This window comes from Podarcis vaucheri (assembly GCF_965113315.1).
Source record: "Podarcis vaucheri genome assembly, chromosome: 10".
In the NCBI taxonomy this organism is placed as follows: domain Eukaryota; kingdom Metazoa; phylum Chordata; class Lepidosauria; order Squamata; family Lacertidae; genus Podarcis; species Podarcis vaucheri.
This window is the reverse complement of record NC_138748.1, coordinates 49733798-49754885: the sequence shown is the minus strand read 5'-3', so window position 1 is coordinate 49754885 and position 21088 is coordinate 49733798. Positions and strand designations below refer to the sequence as shown.

General features: G+C 45.1%; 1 long non-coding RNA gene across 2 annotated transcripts in view; it reads left to right on the top strand.

The window, feature by feature from the left end:
• The window catches only part of LOC309542425, a 63512-nt gene that overhangs the window by 17392 nt on the left and 25032 nt on the right, over positions 1–21088 (top strand). The window contains exons 1-2 of one of the 2 annotated variants that reach the window (XR_014224232.1): positions 11506–11538; positions 17769–17958. The exons of the other annotated variant lie outside the window; for it this stretch is intronic. This is a non-coding gene — a long non-coding RNA (uncharacterized lncRNA). Of the gene's footprint in view, positions 1–11505; positions 11539–17768; positions 17959–21088 lie in introns of those variants that run through there. 2 annotated transcript variants of the gene reach the window in all.

The following is a 21088-nucleotide window of genomic DNA, read 5'->3' as shown; positions in this document are numbered from 1 at the left end:
GGCAGTTTCTACACATGCTGTACAGGGAAGTGAGGAGCAGATGGGGTTTGTCAGCATGGGAAGGGAGCCCATCTAGGAGAAGGAAAACTCTGATCTGAAACCTCCACTGCCTTGCAAGATAAGGCTAAGGAGTTAAACCCTACACAAATCCAGAGTGGAGTCCCTAGCATGGTTGGGTGGCACCTTGTATACTTCCTTCCATCAGCTCCTGCAGCCAAGTTAGTGCCAAATGTATTGCTCTGCTTTCCTTTGGACCACATCAGTGAGGCCAAGAGGAGAGTCCTGTCATCTGAACAGCCCAGGACCTCCATATAAGATGCCCAGTCTTGTACCCGTAAAGGTCACTTTGGTGCTGCTAACGTAGCAGTTTGACTTCATCCCTGGAGGTGCATTCCATTGTCTCCTGAGACAGATGGATGCCAACAAAATAATTCACATCTAAGAGGCCACTGGTTCCCCACTCTGCATGATAGATTGCTTTAGCTCGATTGTAAAGAGGCTACTTTGCTGGTGCTGTTTGCCTCATAGTTACATACTACGGGCAGCATTGGAGCGGTAGTGCATACTAGGATAAATCTATTCCTGATTGATATATCCCCAGATTACCAGCTCAAGATCCACTATGTCCTGATAACTTTGCCATTACTTTAGAACCCAGTACATGATAACTGGGTGGAATCCGTGTCATTCTGCAGCATTGTGGACTCAAAATGACTGCAACTCAGATTAAGTTAGGTGCCAGTTGTGCTGATTCCAATGGAGCTTGAATTAGGGGTGCCATATTATTGCAAAAAGTGAAAATCCGGACACAAAAGTTGTTGAGCTACACTACAAAATCTGCACACAGTTTACCAGCATTATACCGGCTATGTCTGGGAAATTCAGGATGTATGGCAACCCTAACTTGAATGCTTGTTTTACTTTTCCGGACCTGTTGAAATAAATGAGGCTCAGCACATCTAACTTGGTCCCCAGGGCTACTATACAGTTTCAAATCTTTTCCTCATTGGGTAAAGATACTTAACTAATGAACTATCCGAGACCAATGACTCATTGACTCAGTGAAAGGAAAGCAGAGGTGGGTCCTGAAACTGCACGATATGAAAATGGAGGGATGTGGAAGAAAATCAAACAGAAAGAGGGTGGTGAGGACAAGCATTCCAAAGGCTTCCCCCTTTCGTGAATGTGAAGCACAGCAGCGAACATGAAGGTACATTAAACACTCGAAGAGGAAACAGATGGATTTGCTTCACCACAACCAGGCTGCCTTTATTTTTTACAAAGTATGAATGTCAAAAGGAACTGCCAGGAACATTTGCATTGGGTTATACATTTATGTGCACAACCTCACCTCCCCACACACCCACACCAGGATTCAAATAAAGATGTTAAAATCATGCTCAAGTAATGTTGGTAGTATAGCAACACACGAGTCTTTGGGGCTGATCTGCTTAGGGATTGGTACACTTAATCTTTTAGAAGATGCTGGTTTCTTTTTTTAATCCAATGTGGGCAGCACACCATGTATTTTCCTGAGAAACACATTATGGTCCCTGTTCTTTTCATTTCTGCAGTGCCTACTTACTCTCAATTATCTGTACATTTTTCTCCTTCATTTTTCCTGGGATAAAACTTACTAGTCTACATGTGGGAGCATTAATTGGCTGGTGCGCTCTGAACAGTTTCCATAGTTACAAGACCCACTGAGCCTTGATTGACAACCTAGGTGGATGAAATCATGGTTTATGTTTCCATATTTATCCAACGCCAGGAAGAGGCAATAGGAGATGGCCAACACCTCACCATCATGCCTTGCTTACATTTGTTCATTGCCTTTAGAGTGCACATTTCGTCAAAAGAGCTCAGGGTAATAAATTAAAGTTGCTCCCCCCCCTCCAATTTATTCTTGAAATAATTCTATGCAGTTGGTTAGACTAGGAGATAATGACTGGCCCAAGGCCACCCAATGAGGGTATTTGAACCTGCATTTCCACAATTCTAGGCAAACACTCTGACCACTATACTATACTGGCATAGCTTCTAAAAGTATCAGATGTCTGGGACTCACAACAAATGTGTTCCTGTCCAGTGTTCTGGCCAGCAAGCCTGTTATGCCTTCTTTCAGGATATTCCATTCCATTCTCCCTCCTGCTTCTATCTTTCCATTTCTCTCTCCCCCTCACCCACCTTCACCCAACACCCAATGAACATACTTGGCTCTTACTGGGCTATTTGGGAGCTTATTGTGCTCCTTGATGTTCCTTCCTATCCCTCTCCCCCGTATTTTTCTATTTTGGCAAATCCTGCAGAAATGTTCTACTTCTGCAAAAGCACAGTGCAGCTTCTGTTTCTAACTTTCATAAATACTTCTCTTGAGAGTGCATGACCTCCAGCAACCCACGCAGGCTTTTGGAGGGGCTATATCTGATTGTTGTTTTCCTTATTGTTTATCTGATTTCAATGCTTGTCACTTCTTTCCAGTCACATAACAATCACCCATGAGAGATCTGTAAATGTTTGTCTCCTTTGCTATTCTTTTATTGTACTTCAATTTGCATTTTTTAAAAACCATCTGCAAATCTTGAGGTTCTTTCAAAGCCCACCTGCATCTCAGTAGCCCTGTTTTAATTGCACCTGAGTTCATTACTAGTTTAGCATCATCACGTAAGGTGCACACATTGTTCGCTCGCCTCCAGCAAAGGACATTCTTATGTTCTTGTTTTGGAATACAGGCATCTAGTTGTTCTCAATTTAGTATTCCAAGTATTTCAGATTTCTAAAAGTGATTCTCCCACAACTATATCATAACCAATGGAGGAGTTGGTGACACATTAAAATTTGTGAATATCTCCATTAAAGAAAACCATGCTAATCTTGACTCCTCAAAACATTCTCTTGCACAAGCCTCTTTGAAATGAAGAGGAATTGTGTAAGATCATTTTTATTCTAGGACCAAGAAATGGCTCTGATGTGCAGAGGAAGAAATAGACCAGCTGTCTCCGCAGTTCAAACTGAAGCCAGATGCTAAGGATAAACAGAAAGGAAAGAGAAAAGCAGAAACCGTGTCCTCAAATGAGCTACACCAATTTTTCCTTTGGTGTTTTTCAACTAGCTTCCATTTAATTTCAGTGGAGAAACTCCCTGATGCATGATGCCCATCAGCTAGGAGGAGGAATGGGGGAGAAAACTGATTCAATTCAACTGAACAGCAAACTTACCTAATTTGCACCTTCTGAAACAATGTGGGAATCAAAACAAGGCATCCTCTGAAATCCACCTCTCTGAATTTTGCAGTGCAGTTCTGGGTGCATAAAAATCGTACATTAGTGAAAACAACATGAAAATGTTTATATTAGGGGAAACTGAATATAAACATGTATATATTAAGGAGACATTTCAACCAAAATGCTGATGAATTTTCACCAGGACTTTAAAAAAAATGGCAAACTGATGTGCAAATGTGGAGAAGTTTGAGGAAAATGAGAAACTGGGAGAAACTGAAATTGACAGATCTGCCCATCCTTAGATGGAAGTTAGTGATATCAACAGGACATAGAGTTGATTTTTATGTTTTGTGCCATATTTGTATGCTGCTTTTTCCAACCACAAGGCTAAGCCCAGAATGCCTTACTACAATAACAAGGCAATAAACAACAAATTTCCACAAATATAATCATATCATTAAAACACAGTCGGTTGGTGGTGTAGGGGAGAGGCAAGGCACTCCTGATTGGTTAGAATCAACCACATGACCAGCTGAGGGCACATAGACTCAGATAGATTTGCACAGTATCATCACTCTCACTACCAGGTTTCTGATCGGATAGGATTACCAGGGATGGGGCAAGACACTGCAACAGCAGCAGGAACCTTGCAAAATAATGGCTATGACCCAAATGGTAAAAACCAAGGGTTTGTCCCCTTTGGAAGGTGCAGCATTCACCCCCAAAGTTTCTGCTGCTGAATATTTGGTGCAGCTGTAACTGGGCCCATGATTTTTTGCTGCTACAGCATCTCACAGGATTTGCTTGTTTTGTAAAGAGTGGAGTTTACGACAACATTTACCAGAGATTAGGTATTTAGCTACCCCTTTTTAAACCAGCAGGGGTGTTGAAATGAAACATATGTGTGTTAGAAATAGTCAGAATCCATATCTCTTTCTCGATTAATTAATCGGGAATGAAAGACTTCTGCCTTAAACCAACAACCTAGAGACTCATAACCGCCACCCTGCCATTCCTCCCAAAAAGCTGCAGCTCAGCTTTGCCCCATTTTAATTATTGGCACAAGGAAAGATGAACTGTTGGATAATTAATTAATCACACCTGCATTCATGAGTAGAAATAAAGGTTTGGCATGAGTCACTCACAAACAGAGCTCAAAACAAGATGGTGAAGTGACTTGTTGGATCTAGTTTAGGACCCAGGAAGTTACTTCTGCTGTTCAGCTTTTGATCATACAGTCTATTGAAGTAAAAAAACATGAGGTAATGTATTTGTCATCAGGCTGGCAAAGCACTGGATCAAAATTGCATTGTAATCACATAGTCAAGGGCAGGCTCTTTCTCGGAATATCCATCATCCAAGAGAATCCCATATTTCCAGTCAGCCTTACCCTATGTTGATTACAAAGGTACGATCTGCAAGGGTCCACCCCAATGTGCATAATTACTGGAGGTGGGAAACACAATTGAAGAGAAAGTTCACAACATTATTTCATGAAACAACAAGGGCCGAGCAGCCAGATTATCATGTGTCCTCGTTCACATGTGTCTGCAATGACATGCGTACAGGAGAACCACACGCTCAGGTCTTTTAGCTGCAAGTAATGGCATGCCAAGTAGCAAGTGACACGTACATGAGGTGGGATTAGCAATAAAACAAGAGGCGAGAGCTTAGAATAAAGGAATATGCAGTATATAACCAAACAGAAAGGGCAATGGATTACAAAGACAAGGTTCTGTATTGAACAAGAAATTACTGGGTTATGAAGGTACATTCTTTCACCTTTGGTGGACATGCCCAAGGATTAAGACATTCTGGGAGATGATTGATAACAAAATGAAAAAGGTATTCAAATATACCTTCCTGAAGAAACCAGAGGCCTTTCTCCTGGGCATGGTCGGCCAATTGGTGCTAAAGAAGGATAGAACTTTTTTTATGTATGCAACATAACTTCTTCAGATACCAAGTGTGCATGCACACGAAAGCTCATACCAAGAACTAACTTAGTTGGTCTTTAAGGTGCTACTGGAAGGATTTTTTTTTATTTTGACTATGGCAGACCAACACGGCTACCTATCTACTACTCATACTATAATAAGTTTACTGTGATGTGCAAACCAGGCCACTGTATGGTTTAGCGTCTGGTCCAGGACTCAGACTTCCCACTATCAGAAGAAGAGTTCCAGGAGTGCCAACCATGGGTGCCCGGGGCTGTGGGTGCCATGCAGCGTGCATGGCCCTGGTGCTGAAATTTCTGGGTGCCCGGCCCCTTCATGGGGAATTTTGTGGGTGCTCAGGTACCCAGGGCCCCAGGGAGCTGGCACTTTTGGAGAGTTCAGTGGCACAAAGGATAGGGAAGACTCAGCTCATGGGAAAGTTCCTGGAGCAACTGGTCCACCCAAATTTCCCATGAAAAGGGCAGGGTTAGCGATACTTGCAACCTGTGTGCCGGAGGCAGTATTGGCTCCAAAACATTGCTGGAGAAACACTCTGCTTGTTGGTCTACCTCACACCTTTCCAACTTGACCACATATAGCCAACTTCACAGCATCTGTGGTCCTTCTCACTCCTCAGCCTGTCCTGGACAGTTACTATGCCGGGCCAATTCTCCTTGCAGGCTTCAAGCTGGGCAGAACAGCAAAAGATAAATGGAGCAAATATTATATGTATCAGATGTAATGCAATAACTAACAACAACAACGATTCTTGTAGCACCTGGTTAAGTGGAATCAGAGAACGAGATGGTTGGACAGTGTTCTCGAAGCTACCAGCATGAGTCTGACCAAACTGTGGGAGGCAGTGGAAGACAGGAGAGCCTGGCGTGCTCTGGTCCATGGAGTCACAAAGAGTCGGACATGACTAAACGACTAAACAACAAAATGTATGAAAGTTTATGTCATAATGATTGTGCTAAGACTTTAAGTTGCTGCAGAACAGGGGTCAGCAACCTAAGGCCCATGGGCCACAAGCAGCCCACGGGGGTCATTTAGCCGGCCTCTGAACTGCCCCCGAACTGAGCCGCCCGCTTGATGAGTCCCTGTGTGCTGTGCTAAAGCAGCGCAGTGTGGCGCGGGGACTCGCTTTCGCGGCGCCAGAAATTGCGTCTGCTCAGACACCGGAAATCACAGGTGCGCGTGTGATCTGGCCACAGAGGGATCTCTGCTGGAGTGAACTGGCCCAGGCAAGGTAAACCTTGCCAACCCCTGCTGCAAAATAACAGAACCTCAACCTCTGGAAACTGTGTTTTACAGCCTAACCTTTCTGGAGAACCAATGCCATTGCTAATTTACTTTCAGGCATATTTGCTCATTCATGTTGCTGCTGTATAGCAAAATGATAAACTGGGTGGAGGCAATTGCTTAATATTTGTACAGGGCAATCACCTGCACCCAGGTGTTACCCAAACATGATATTTCTGTATCTTGGCCAAAAGTATTTAGTAAGATAGCAGGGCACAAAATCAGCTCCAGGGTACCTTTGAATGGTGCTGAGTTGGCTGTAAGGTGGTACCTCCTTGGGATTCGCTTGTTAAAGAAAAATAATTCTGTGCCTTCGGGGAGACCGTAATGTTGAAAAACAGATGATACCATAGGAAATCAAATAGAAACAAGCAACTAAGACTGCCATCTAATAACAGCTTTGGGGAAAACAAGGTTGTGCTCACGGCCCCAATCCAAAAAGCTGCAAGTCAAAACCCAAACTGTCAGTGATTCTGAGCATAGGTTATGTAACCCCTTTGGAGAACATTATGTAATTTCAGGTGTTTATCACTTTGTTGGATTCAGCCCAGGTGCCTTCAACAGAGGCTCAGACTTGCATTAAGAATGCTCTACTCAGTGTGGGACTAAACATTTTGTCTTCATCTGCTCAGCATTTGTTCAGTGTTGACACTAAAGAGCAGTTCCTCCCTACAAAGGTTCTAAGCGAATTGGCAGCTGCATTTAATAATAAATAAGTCATAACAAGGTGGGGGGGGGATGGAAGACCAGTTGCGGATTTGCTGTGCATTGGGCCGGCCAAAGACATCTTGCTGCCTGAAGCAATAACAGGAAATGACAGACACAGACAAGTCAAGGTGCATAGCACTGTAGTGAAGTGTGTGAGACTTGTATGCGTACCCTTGCCACCATCCACACTTTCAGCATTTGTGTGTTTAGGCAAATGCTGAAGGCTATCGATGGCTACTAGCCATAAAGGCTGTGCTCTGCCCCCATGGCCAGAAGCAGTAATGCTTCTGAATGCCAGTTGGTGGAAGTCACAAAAAGGAAAGGACCATTTGTGTTCACGACTTGCTTGTGGGTTTCCCACAGTTGGCCATTGTGAGAACAGGATACTGGACTAAGTACCTACTGGCCTGATCCATCAGAGCTCCTCTTATGTTCTTACATGTCTTCTCTCACAGTCAAATTCCTCTCACAGTATTGCCATGAGAATAAAATGTGTTGGTAGCAAGTAAAAATATGTATATAAAGGAGAATTCCCTGGGTGCCAAAATCCAGGTTTGGGGCAAGTGCTCTTTGGTGAGAGAAACCCAGAAGAGATTTAATATCACAAAACATGCAGCAAAGTACAGTGTGGAATATAGGCTGTTAGGCCTTTAAAATATGCCCTTGTGAGTTCTAAAGTTCCTCTGTAGCATAGAAAAACACCACACGTTTGGTAAGTTTAAAAAATGGTTTACTCGTGTGCTTTTCCATACATCAGTCAGAAAACACAGGCCATAAAACTTGGCTTAGTTCCTAAATTGCTGGTATAGGAACTGAAGGGAGGCTTGTTAGAGCCATGTGGTCTGAGCTTGGAGCAACCAAGAACATCTTTACTCATTGAGCTTCTCTGGTAGACTGAACAAAGGCCTTGATTACCTTCCTCCCAAGATGAAGGAGAGCGACTTAGCTAAGCCTGGCAGGACAGCTGGCTCTGTGGCAATGACCCCTTCATGCATTAATTAGACTTGAGCATGTTGGTTATATGTGGCTGATTATCCCACAATACAGAGTGGAAACAATGTACTTGAGCTCTGTGGAGGAAAAGGGAAATAAAGATGAAATTAGTGCTGTTCTATTATTATTACTACTACTAAATTATTATAACGGTTTGTTGTTGTTGTTGTTGTTGTTGTTGTTGTTGTTGTTGTTGTTGTTGTAATATCCAGTGGAGGAATTTATGTATTTCCCCTTTCCATCTTTACACAAGAGGTGGCAAATAGAGGCGATGTAATTCACTTGGGCTTTCCCTGTCACCACTTCTGTATAACATGTGAGGCCAGGCTGAGCCTGAGGTAAGGAGCGAACCTCTTCAAAAATGGATGGAGCCAAACTGAGAAGAGCCAGCTGGAGAAATTGAAAAGGGTTGGAGTCCAAGGTTGGGATGAAAGAGAGCGAGAAATAGAGAGGGAGGATGGGCAACAGCAACGGTGCTGAAAGCCAGCAAGAACATTTTGTGGCCACCTCCTCCTTGGGAAGTTTGCTAAAGCAGTGGAGAGTGGTGAAACTGCCGGGATAAGATTACTGTAAAAGCCAGTCCAGAAAGCTGACTGTTGATTGGTGGCGATGCTGAGGAACTGAAATGGAGCAGCAGAATCAATGGCTGATGCTATGCCAGAGTAGAGGCTGGGATGAAGTCTGACCAGTGGCGCCATACTGCCTGCTGCAGCAGAGATTGTGCCAACACAGAGTGACCCTTCAGTCCTGGCTTTGTGTGTTTCTGAGGCAGTGTGTTGGTTCAGGACATTAGGAAACCGACAAGACTTCCTTAGTTACTGGTTTTGTAAGAGAACAATGAATCCTTCTAGGTCCAGTCCTGCCACTGAGGAAAATTTTCCACCACCGAGTGCTTTGACTGAGGACTATAGGATTAAAACGCTGGGCAAATTGAGCTTTCCTCAGGGGCTCAAACGTGGCAACAATTTCGAATAGTTTGTTTGGAGTGCAGAGCCGAGACAGACTAGTATAACCAGAGAATAGAGCTAGATCCACAGATTGCTTCTTTGTTTTTGTGCTGCAGCAAACCCTGTTCGAAAAATATGCGCTAATTCCCACTACCATGTATCCTCTTGAGTAATGAAAAGTACAGGAAGTTATGGTTGGGTTTTAGAGTCGCTCTTTGTTAATTATGAATAAAGTAGAAATGCCGAGCTTGCAACAAGAATGTGAATGGTTTGTTATCTGTCTCTTTCTGCCTAATTTAGCCCTTGCATACCGTAGGTTAGGTGAAGATGTTTCCATAAGGCCGCACAGAGTGGGCCATAGCCAATGCCATAGCTCCGCTAGTGCAACAGAGCTTCCTCTTCCTCTCTTGCCTCCTCCAGCCCTTTGCGTGTCCTCAAAAGCTGCTCCAGAGGGTTAGGGGACCCTTCAGAGTAGATTTTGCAGGTGTGTGAGGGGAGGGGAAGACCCGTTGCACCAACAGAACTTGTCCGGCACAGCATTGGAAACAACCCAGGGTTTGCTCAGTTCCAATCTGGGCTGAAATGGTTCTGGGGATGGCAGATGAAAATGATGGACTACATGGAATTGGCGGAAATGACTGGCAGAATCCGAGACCAGGGAGAAGAGTCGGTGGAAGAAGATTGGAAGAAATTTAAAGACTATTTACAGAAATATTGCAAAATTAATGAATGTTAGAATGATGTTGGATTGAAGTTAAGTGGTTTCTAGCTGTAATGGTATAAAAGAATATGGAAAAATTGGGTTTTTAATAGGTAAAAATTTAATGCTACAATATATTAAGATTAAAGATCAGGATAATAAGGAGGGAAAGGAATTGCTGAACTAATAAATTGAACTGGAATACAAAAAAGGGAGGTATGAGGAGGTCCGGGAAACAAGTAAATGAAAGATAAGTGACGAAAAGATGGAATTATTTTTAACTGTTTTTTTATTTTGTATTTTTTATTTTTCATTATGTAATACTGTGAAAACTTTAATAAATATTTATTTAAAAAAATGAAATGGTTCTGGGGAGGGAGGGGGGCATTATGTGAAGGTTCAACTTTGTTTTGTTTCTCTTGATGGCTGTTTTTGCCATCTTCTGCTGTTAGAGTACCATTGGTGCCATTTTCTCCAAGATCCCATTCTTTGAAATAGTAATATGATTTATCCTAGCCAATCAGAGAACACGCGAATGTGCTCACAATGTGATGCTCTGTTGTGAATAAGATCTGGTTGCAAGGAAGATCACCTTGTCTGAGAGTGCACAGCCAATTGAGAGAGAGGGCAATGCTTTCCGTATCATCATTGCCCTCACTCTGAAGAGACAGTCCCAGGGTGTGGTCTGAAGGTAGACAAGGCTGCCGCCTTGCTGAAGCTAAGCAGAGCTGGGTTGAGTCAATTACTGGATGGGTGACCTCTTGGGAACCACATCTATGCTACCTTGGGCTTCATGATGGAAGCAAGGCCAGAATAGAAGAGTAAGTAAAAAAAACAAATAAACAAACCATTTCCATATTATCTGCATTGATTGGTAGCATCTTTCCCTGGACACACCTGGGATGGACGTGGGCTCTTTGCACCCTTAACCTTCCAAGGACCTTCAAGTTTTGTTTGTTTGTTTACTCACTCAATTTGTACTTCACTTTTTGGTCTGGGCCAAACCCACAAGATGGCTTACAATAAAAGCAACAATTTTTAAAAATCACAATAGAAATACTAAAACAACTTTAAATTGCTGGGTTCCCCAGAAAGCCACTGTAGTAATCAGCTTGCAAACATTATAATCTTACTGCATGGAGGGCTTTCTTTTTTGTATTGACTCATGCAACACAACAGTTGGGGAAGATGACTTCAGCCCTAGATACTTCAGTGTTCAGGTAAAAATTTGTCATCCTTCTTTTTAAAGCATCTTAAATTGCGCAGATCTGGCAGTTGAATGAATCATTCTTTTATCTCTCTTGATTTGGAGATTGGCAAGATAATGTATTTCACATGTGAGTTGCTGCTGTTGGTGCTTTTAATCTAGAAACTATTCCCGGCTATTTGAAACCTGAGTATTTTTCTGATGCTAGACCCATTGAAACAAATGGTATCTGTACTGTACTTCATTATTATTATATTCTTGGGTGAAGCTTTGCAGATGGAAAGCAAGTAACTGAACAGATTTGCCATCTGCAGAAGCTGATGAATTTTTCAGGCCAACTTGCTGTCAATTTCTTTTGATGTGCAAAACAGCTCCTTCACCACCCAGGGCAAACTAGGTAGGATAGCTCACTAGCCATATGCTAATAATAAATAAATAAATAATACTATATTAATGCAGTGCAGTCTTGTATGTCGAATCACCAGTCAGCCGCTCTGAGTTGAATGGGGCTTACTCCCAGGTAAGTGTGTATAGCGTTGCAACTGTAATTTCTTATACCTCAATGATTCATAATTTAGAGGTGTTGTCTCATCTTGGGTACAAGTTAAATTTGTTTGTATTTAGTTTGGGTAGTTATCACAAGAAAACTCACTCTCTTGTCCAGCTTCCCAGCCTGGGGATGGATACATAAACATACGTCTTGCGAATGGAATAGGAGGTATAATACCTCTTAGCCTTTAAGTAAATCTTAGTGCTTACATTGCTGGATTCTTGGAAGCATTCTGTAAAGAGAGCAAATCCCTGTTTTGACTTGGTCTCGTTAAATGTTAAACCTTGGTGAAAATGTTACAAGAGAATGTGATAACAAATACACTGCTGCATACTGCTAGTGACCAGATAGCTCCGCTGGTTAGAGCATGGTGCTGATAATACCAAGATCGCAGATTCAATCCCCATATGAGACAGCTGCATATTCTTGCATTGCAAGAGGTTTGGACTAGATGGTCGTCGGGGTCTCTTCCAACTCTGCAATTCTATGATTCTAAAGGGGCAGTAAACTTGGGGCCCTCCCGATGTCTTGGACCACAACTCCCACGATCCTTGTCTTTCTTTTTCTTTTTTGAAAAGTTTTATTGGAAAATTTTCATGATACAATAAAAAGAACGAACTAATCTACAAAGAATAATAACAAGAGAGAAACTAGAATAAAAGAAAAGAGATATGAAACTGCAAAATCCTCTCTCCCTGTCGTATCTTATCTTTTATCCCTTGCTATTGGCCGCGCTGTTTGGAGCTGATGGGCACCACATGCACCACAGGTTGATATTGCAGCATTTAAACTTGCCACCTGCCAGGCGTCAGAGGATCCAACCCCCCATGGTCGATTGCCAGGAATGGATAAGACAAGGGAAGTTCTTACCAATGTTGTTTATTCAATATTCACAGAGAGAGGCTTAGAAATGCAGCCTCTTGGATTAATTGTGTTGCTCTGAATAAATCTCCCCTCCCCTTCTCTCCCACTTCCTCATTTGTCATCCCTTCTATGGGTGGCGCTGAGGGCCCTTTGCTTCTGAGCACTTTGCTCTCCTACTTTTAAGGCTTGTTGGGTTCTGGGAGAAGGGGAGTCTGGAATGCTTTCTAGTGATAACGTGTCAGCCAGCTGTTCCGGCTCTGCCTCTTCCTCCTCTCCCATTCATTCCTACTTCTCCCTTCATCTCCCTCAAACCCCTGTTGTAATTCTGAACTGTCTTCTTCTCTGGAAGGGTCAGGCTGGAGAGGCAGTCTCCACCATTCCTCCTCTGCCCAGTCCCTGACACCACCAGAGCAATTGTCCCCTTCACCATTTCCTTGTAGTCTTGAGTTGTGCAAGTACAGAAGTAGCCACTGTGATGCCCTCTAGAGTTGTTTGGAGTTGTAGTCCACAACACCTGGAGAACACGAGGTTGACTACCCTTGTCCTAGCTTATGCTGCCTGCTCAAAGTGCAAAGCTTCCAGTTAGGAGGTTCTGGGTGTGCTGCACAGCTTTAGGATGGAATATAATCTGTTCTTTATGACGATGGTGGTTGTTGTTTAGTCGTTTAGTCGTGTCTGACTCTTCGTGACCCCATGGACCAGAGCACGCCAGGCACTCCTGTCTTCCACTGCCTCCCGCAGTTTGGTCAAACTCATGCTGGTAGCTTCGAGAACACTGTCCAACCATCTCGTCCTCTGGCATCCCCTTCTCCTTGTGCCCTCCATCTTTCCCAACATCAGGGTCTTTTCCAGAGTCTTCTCTTCTCATGAGGTGGCCAAAGTATTGGAGCCTCGGCTTCACGATCTGTCCTTCCAGTGAGCACTCAGGGCTGATTTCCTTCAGAATGGATAGGTTTGATCTTCTTGCAGTCCATGGGACTCTCAAGAGTCTCCTCCAGCACCATACTTCAAAAGCATTAATTCTTCGGCGATCGGCCTTCTTTATGGTCCAGCTCTCACTTCCATACATCACTACTGGGAAAACCATAGCTTTAACTATACAGACCTTTGTCGGCAAGGACTGTGGATTTTGGTTGTATTTCATCTTTAATTTTATTTTTACCACTCGGAGAGCTATTCTGTTGAAGCAGTTTAAGAACCTTCTCAATAAAAAATAATAAATATGGTTCCCAAAGATCAGACCAGTGGCACCCTCCAGACATTGTCTAACTCTAACTCCCATCAGCCACAGCCAACATGGCCAATGGCCATAGCATGGTGGGAGTAGTAGTCCCAGACCATCAGGAGGACACCTACCCCTGTATCGGACACTGGGGTGGAGTATGGAAAAGGCAAAATCCATGCTAGGAATCATAGAATTGTAGAGTTGGAAGGGACCACAGGGGACATCTAGTCCACACCCCCCCCCCCCCGCAATGCAGGAATCTTTTGCCCAATGTGAGGCTCGAACCCCTGACCTTGAGATTCATGCTCAACCAACTGGGCTATCCCACTATGGCTTTAGGGTTAAATATTCCCTCTGCAATCTCTCGCTCTTTAAGGCGTATCTACGGTGAGGGTTTTTTTTAGCTTGACTAATGGGCCCAGTAGTGTCAAGGCCTGCATATCCATCATAATTTATTTATTTGCATTTCTCATGTTGGAAATACCTTGGCAATAAGTGCTATTTTTGCTACAGCGCCAAGTACCTCTTCTAGCTTCAGAGGCTGTTCAAAGCACCTCTTAAAATGATCCAAACATGTCACACTCTTTCCCTCTGCCCCCCCTTTTTGTACAGGCTTATAAATTGTAAGCTTTGCTTGCAGACATCAAAGCTGTCAGCAAGCAAGTGGCATGAATTTTTTTTCTGTAGGGAAAGATGAGAAAATTGGAGCATATTAGATAATATTCTTTCCTCCCCAAGCTCCAAGGCTCCTTTTGAGAGTTAGTAAAGGTAAAGGGACCCCTGACCGTTAGGTCCAGTCGTGGACAACTCTAGAGTTCCAGGAGTGCCGGCTTGGCCCACAACCATGGGTGCCCGGGGCTGTGGGTACCATGCAGCGTGCATGGCCCTGGTGCTGAAATTTTTAGGTGCTCGGCCCCTTCATGGGGAATTTTGTGGGTGCTCAGGTACCCAGGGCCCCAGGGAGCTGGCACCTTTGAAGAGTTCAGTGGCACAAAGGATAGGGAAGACTCAGCTCATGAGAGAGCTCCCGGAGGAACTGGTCCACCAAAATTTCCCATGAAAAGGACAGGGTTAGTGATGCTTGCAACCTGTGTGCTGGAGGCAGTATTGGCTCCAGAACATTGCTGGAGAAACACTCTGCTTGTTGGTCTACCTTAAAGGTAAAGGTAAAGATACCCCTGACCATTAGGTCCAGTCGTGACCGACTCTGGGGTTGTGGCGCTCATCTCACTTTATTGGCCGAGGGAGCCGGCGTACAGCTTCCGGGTCATGTGGCCAGCATGACTAAGCTGCTTCTGGCGAACCAGAGCAGCACACGGAAACACCGTTTACCTTCCCGCGGGAGCGGTACCTATTTATCTACTTGCACTTTGATGTGCTTTCGAATTGCTAGGTTGGCAGGAGCAGGGACCGAGCAATGGGAGCTCATCCCGTCGCGGGGATTCAAACCGACGACCTTCTGATTGGCAAGCCCTAGGCTCTGTGGTTTAGACCAGTGTTTCCCAACCGGTGTTCCGCGGCACACTAGTGTGCCGCGAGACGTTGCCTGGTGTGCCGTGGGAGGGAGTCGGGCGAGTCAGGCGGCGAGAGGCGGGGCGGCGGTGGCGAGGAGAGGCCGCCCAGCGCGGGGCTCTCGCCGTCTGCCTGCCTGGCTGCCTGCGTGGCGCTGATGTCACGGGGCTGTAACGTGCCCCACATAGGCACACGCGGGGCGGCGAGCGAGCTCCCTCCCACATCCCATCGCCGCTCGCTTCGGCCGGCCTACTAGGCTGTCGCAGGCGGAAGGCCTGCGCATGCGCGAGGTTTTCGCGCCTTCGGGATTCCCTTCACGCCTTCCTCTTCCCGGGTCCTTGAGAGCGCGGGAAGCGGCAGCGCGAGACCGGCGTTGAGCCTGGTAGGTATTGCGCTTGCCAAGGCAGTCATTTGGGAAATGAAAACTTGCAAAGCAAGCAACCAGTTCAATCTGAAGTACGTGTATGCTTAATATCCTGTATCTGAAACCTGTTCTGCCCCCTCCCCCACACTTGGTGCCATTTTCATCTACACATGCAGCAGAGTAAGTTGACCCAGAATAGTACCAATTCAGATGGCAGATGGGAGAATGACAGTCCCTGCAAATAAAAACCTAGCATATTTGGAAGAGGGATGCTAGCCTAACCATTACCTTCTATGCTGTTACTATTTTTTTTTTTTTTTTACATAAGTAAAAAGTGACCTTTCCCCATCTGGCATGGTGGTGTGCCTCGAGATTTTTTTCATGAAACAAGTGTGCCTTTGGGAAACACTGGTTTAGACCACAGTGCCACCTGCGTCCCTTTGAGAGTTAGTACATGTGTTTATATACCAACGAAGACTTGTGGAAGCAGCAGGGGGTACAAACGCCTAAATGCCGCTTGGTCTTCAATGCGTTCCCCCTCGTTTGTTCCTCCTCCTCCTCCTGTCAGGTTGACATTGCATATATAGGCTCTGCTCCCATTCCCCTCCCCAGGGACCTAAGCCATCTTAGATGTATAATATGTATGTATTCATAGCTCGTACTTCCATAATTTTATTTGTACGCCACTTTCCCCAAAAAGAATCATGCCAAAAGCAGCTTGCAACAGATAACAACAGGAATGCAACTCAAAACCAACCCACACAAGAACAATGGCCCAATTACATAATAGAACAACAATATAATAGCAAATATAGCAACATGTTTTTTTAAAAAACCAAAACCCCAACTTTTCAGTAATATAAATGCCACAAGATTACACTAACAACATTACACTTCCTGGCAACAGCAAAAAATGATGAGGGAGCTTGGCAGTTTCGGCTGGGTCCTAGGAGCTGTGATGTTGCTCACAGTTCTGCAGCAGCTTCTTATAAGACTTCCATGGGTAAGGGATGGGGGAGCTGGAAACACCTCTCTCATGATAGAAGCAGAAGAGTTGGAAGGGACCCACTGTGTGTCACTTCTGGTGATGGAGACGGGCAAGGCGGCAGGGAGCTTGAAGTGGTGCGGGCATCATGTCAGGCGTGCCGATTGGCACTGCCACACTGCCTGCACAACAGCAGGCTCCCTGCTGCCTCACCCTTCTCCCTCTCAGTAAACATGCAGCCTTGGAAATCCAGGTCCGTAATATAGCCCTAGCCACGACTGGGTCCTTCTCTTCATTTTCAAGTCAACAAATCCTTTTTAAAAAAACTGGAGGTTGAATTAGCTGATCCCTCTATCTCCTAGTTTCGATGTGGAGGGGTAGGCAGGGAGATGGAAATTTAAAGTATGGAATAACATTGTCATATGAAGGGGGGCCCTGCAGCAATCTGAAGTAGAATAGCACCACCTCCTCAGTGGGAAAGAGACACTCTCAAAGGCTGGAGGATGAAGGAGGCTGTAAATGGGGGGAGGGGAGTGCAGATAAATGTGAAGGGCTGGATTAGTATTATTACATTTACTGGTAAGTATTGGCTTGAAATAACCAGCCAAGTCTTTAGCTGTTGGAGGCCTGCCTGTATAATAAACTCCCTTAGCTGAGAGCATTTCTTATCAGGATGTCATTAGGGCTTGCCGGTGCCTAATCTGAAAAGTGACAGCTCTCATGCGCTACACCCTTCGGAGATCCTTTCCCCCTGTCAATCATTCTGCCAGCTGGGGAAGAATTACACAGGGTTTCTCTGATTAGTTTCCCTCCCTGATTAGCATTCAGTTGCACTTAGGGGATTAAGTTCTTTGTGCTATAGTTTTGCCACCTACACATATCATCCTAATGCGGCTCTTAGGATTTGTACTGATGCACATGGACTACTTTGTACTGACATCTGCATTGCTGAATCAAGAAGAAACAAGGCCAGGTTTACCCCTGATGTATTGATTCTGGTGACCTTCTCACGGAATAGGATTTCTGAAACCTTCGGCTATTAAGAGAACTAGGGTACCTCAATCATCAGAAGAACATATATAGATCACTTCCAGGTGACCTGTTTCTTATGCGTTCATCCTGATTTATTTGCGCAAAGTTTTGGGGGCGTTATATGACACCAGTCATTTCTTGAGCATTCGTTTTTATTTGTTTTGCGGGAAGGTTATGCAATGTCACATTTTTTGCAATTGTTATCCCGTTCTTTCCAGAGTGTTTTCCTTACCACAAAGCGTCTCCTTTTAGAGGTGAGAGGAAACATGTTTGGTGCCCCAGAGTGTCAAGTACACATCTCCAGGAAGCCAGAAAAAGATGCATCGCCACAATTTTTAGACCCAAATCTGCTTCTCTTCAGCTTGCTCCTGGCCCCGTGTGCTTCAGACCATCCTCTGAGACAGTAAGGTAAAGTAAAGAGACCCCTGATCATTAGGTCCACTTGTAGCCGACTCTGGGGTGGTGCCGCTCATCTCGCTTTATTGGCCAAGGGAGCCGGCGTACAGCTTCTGGGTCATGTGCCCAGCATGACTAAGCTGCTTCTGGTGAACCAGAGCAGCGCATGGAAACGCCGTTTACCTTCCAGCCGGATCAGTACCTATTTATCTACTTGCACTTTGACATGCTTTCGAACTGCTAGGTTGGCAGGAGCTGGGACCAAACAATGGGAGCTCACCCCGTCGCGGGGATTCAAACCACTGACCTTCTGATCGGCAAGTCCTAGGCTCTGTAGTTTAGCCCACAGCACCACCCGCGTCCCTCCTCTGAGACAGAGAGCTCCTTAAATCATTGTGCCAAACTCTAATGCAAACAGAATACAGAAGGCTAAACAAAGTGACTCATGGATCTTACTAGCTCAAGGCTTTTCTGCAGATTAGCCTGAAAGACCCAAGGGACCAAATGTAATTTTCTTTGTTCTTCCTGCTCCCGCTAACCGTTTGCATTACATCCTGGCATTGGCTGCTTCAAGGCAATCTTGGCTCGGACGGTGGCAGGTGGCATTAAAAGGGTTCTGCACGGAGCAATATTGCCAAGATGGCTTGCTTTAAGTGGCTCGGATATCAAAGAGCTGCTTCTTCATTAGAGCACACATTTCGGTGATTAAATAATGGCCCAGTGCTTGATTAGCATGGTGCTGCTGCTCTATGTAACATCGTTCTAGCCTAAATGTAATTACTTTAAAAATAGCAGCAAGGAATCAGATCGTTATGGTGTTATAAATGAATAACACTGTGGCGGGAAGGATGAGGGGGGGGAAGGGGGGAGCAGTAAAGGCAAGAGATGCTGCAAGATGCTTTTTATAGCTGAAGGCAGCAGCAAATTAGTCATGAACTGTCAATAGGATATTGAAGCAAAGACCAAAAGATACAAAAGGATAGAGTCACAGGGGAAGGTAAATGAAAGGAGGAGGGATGCTTCTGCTAGGGAGAGAAACATGATTCTTGCTTTTAGATTCCAAATAATCTAAAGCTCTTTTAACAAATGGACCCTGTGCTTGTTTAGTGGGCATTCAATGGAAGGGGCTGCCTCAAAGGTGTAAGGCAGAGGTTTGCAACTTTTTGGAGTCCACAGCTCCCTTGACCAACTACATTCTTTTTGCAGCTCCCCTGTGGGGAGCCCAGTTATGTCACCCCTTGCCTGCAGAGCCAGCAGCCCCTCACCCCTTTTCGAACACCCTCCCTTGCGGAGTGCTCACCCCGGCCTCCTCTCCTCCTCCCTCTCCTTGGGAGTCCTCCAGGCAGCCACCACCACTGCCCCTGGTCTCTGAGCCACCCCGCCCCCTGCCCAAAGAGAGGTGCCTCCTCACACCACACCACCCTGGAAAGAGGATGCCTCCATCCTTAGTGGCCCAACAGAGACTGGCCAAAGGTGAACGTGAGGCCAGCATCTTACTCACCTTGGGAGGCAGCAGTGGCAGCAGCCACGCAAGCCTTTGGGAGGCAGAGATGCAAGAGGGCATCAGAGGAGGGGGGGAAGGAAAGATGCCAGTGTTGCCCGACCATCATTCAAGGCACCCCAGGGTGTCACAGTGCTGAAAACCGCTGGTGTATGGGGTCTTCAGCAAGGGACCAGGCAGCGACAGCAACTCTCCACTAGGTGGACCAGGACATCCCTATCATTAGAGACACAAGGCCCCTTCAAACTGGGTTTTTATTTTCATGGGTTTATTCTGAGACATGCCATTGGTGCAATAATAGTACAGTGGTACCTCGGGTTAAGAACTTAAATTGTTCTGGAGGTCCGTTCTTAAACTGAAATTGTTCTTAACCTGAGGTACCACTTTAGCTAATGCAGCCTCCCACTGCCACCACCGTGCCGCCGCCATGCGATTTCTGTTCTCATCCTGAAGCAAAGTTCTTAACCCGAGGTACTATTTCTGGGTTAGCGGAGTCTGTAACCTGAAGTGTCTGTGACCTTCAGTAAGTTCGCTCTTCCTGATCTACAGTTACAATAAAATTCTGGGCCATAATCCCAGTGGTTGTAAATCAGTGTAGCTGCTGAATCTGCAAGAGACTAAATAATCCCAGCCTGCCCACGGTCCTGTCCCCACCACGTCCAACACACAAGGCTGCTTCTGAGGTGCCGTATAGCTTCTGCTGTTAAGGCTGGAAGGCGCTCCACAAAAATGACTGGTAGATGTCAACAATTGATGATTTCAGCCCATCGGAAAAGGAACAGGAGACTTGGGAGTGACCAATGGCACACTGGGATTTGGGCATGGATAAGCCTCATGAAGTTTCAACTTTTACACATGCTCAGTTTGAGCGCTTCAATTGCACTCATATTAAGGCTTTGTTGACCACTTTGAAAATCAACCAGCAGTCTTTCAACTGATGAACAAACTAATGTTTGTGCCCCCTTCTCTGCATTTTTCTAGTTCAGAACATCCCCAATATGTTCCTGCATCAATTTAGTTCCCATGGCAGCATGTTACCAAGCTATCAACACTCTTTCATCAAGTACAGGTATTGCCTCAAGGCAACCCACACAGAGAGCCCTACTCTCAAGAACCTGATAGGAAATGGATAACATTTTCTCTTTTTTGCAGTTTCTACCACCAACCAGAGCATGTAGGAATGTAAAAAAAAAAAAATCCCTCATGGGCTTCAGGGTGCATGTTTCCTTGGCCCGTCTGCCAAGCAGGCAGGGGGCAGCCTGCCAACTCTGCCCAAGGCTGCTGTGGTTTAAAGGACAAAGTCAAACCCTGCATCTTGGGGTTACTCCAGACAACCTATGTAATCACAATTCACCCTGTTTTGTTGGCACACAGCTTATGCAGAGGTTAGACTATGGACACTTCCAGATTACCTGGTTTCTGTTTGCAGGGAGATTAAACCAGGATGGCTATTCAATGAGCATTCACTCTGATTTGTTCATGGGTTGCCTATGCAACACTATCCCCATCACCTTCCTTATCTCAAAAAGTCCAATCTTTTGAGGAAGCTAGTTTGTTGTGCAAGACCTTCCCAGTCAACTATAACTGTGCAACCTGCATTTTCTGGCATGCGGCCAAATCCCACCAGAGAATAGCCACAGT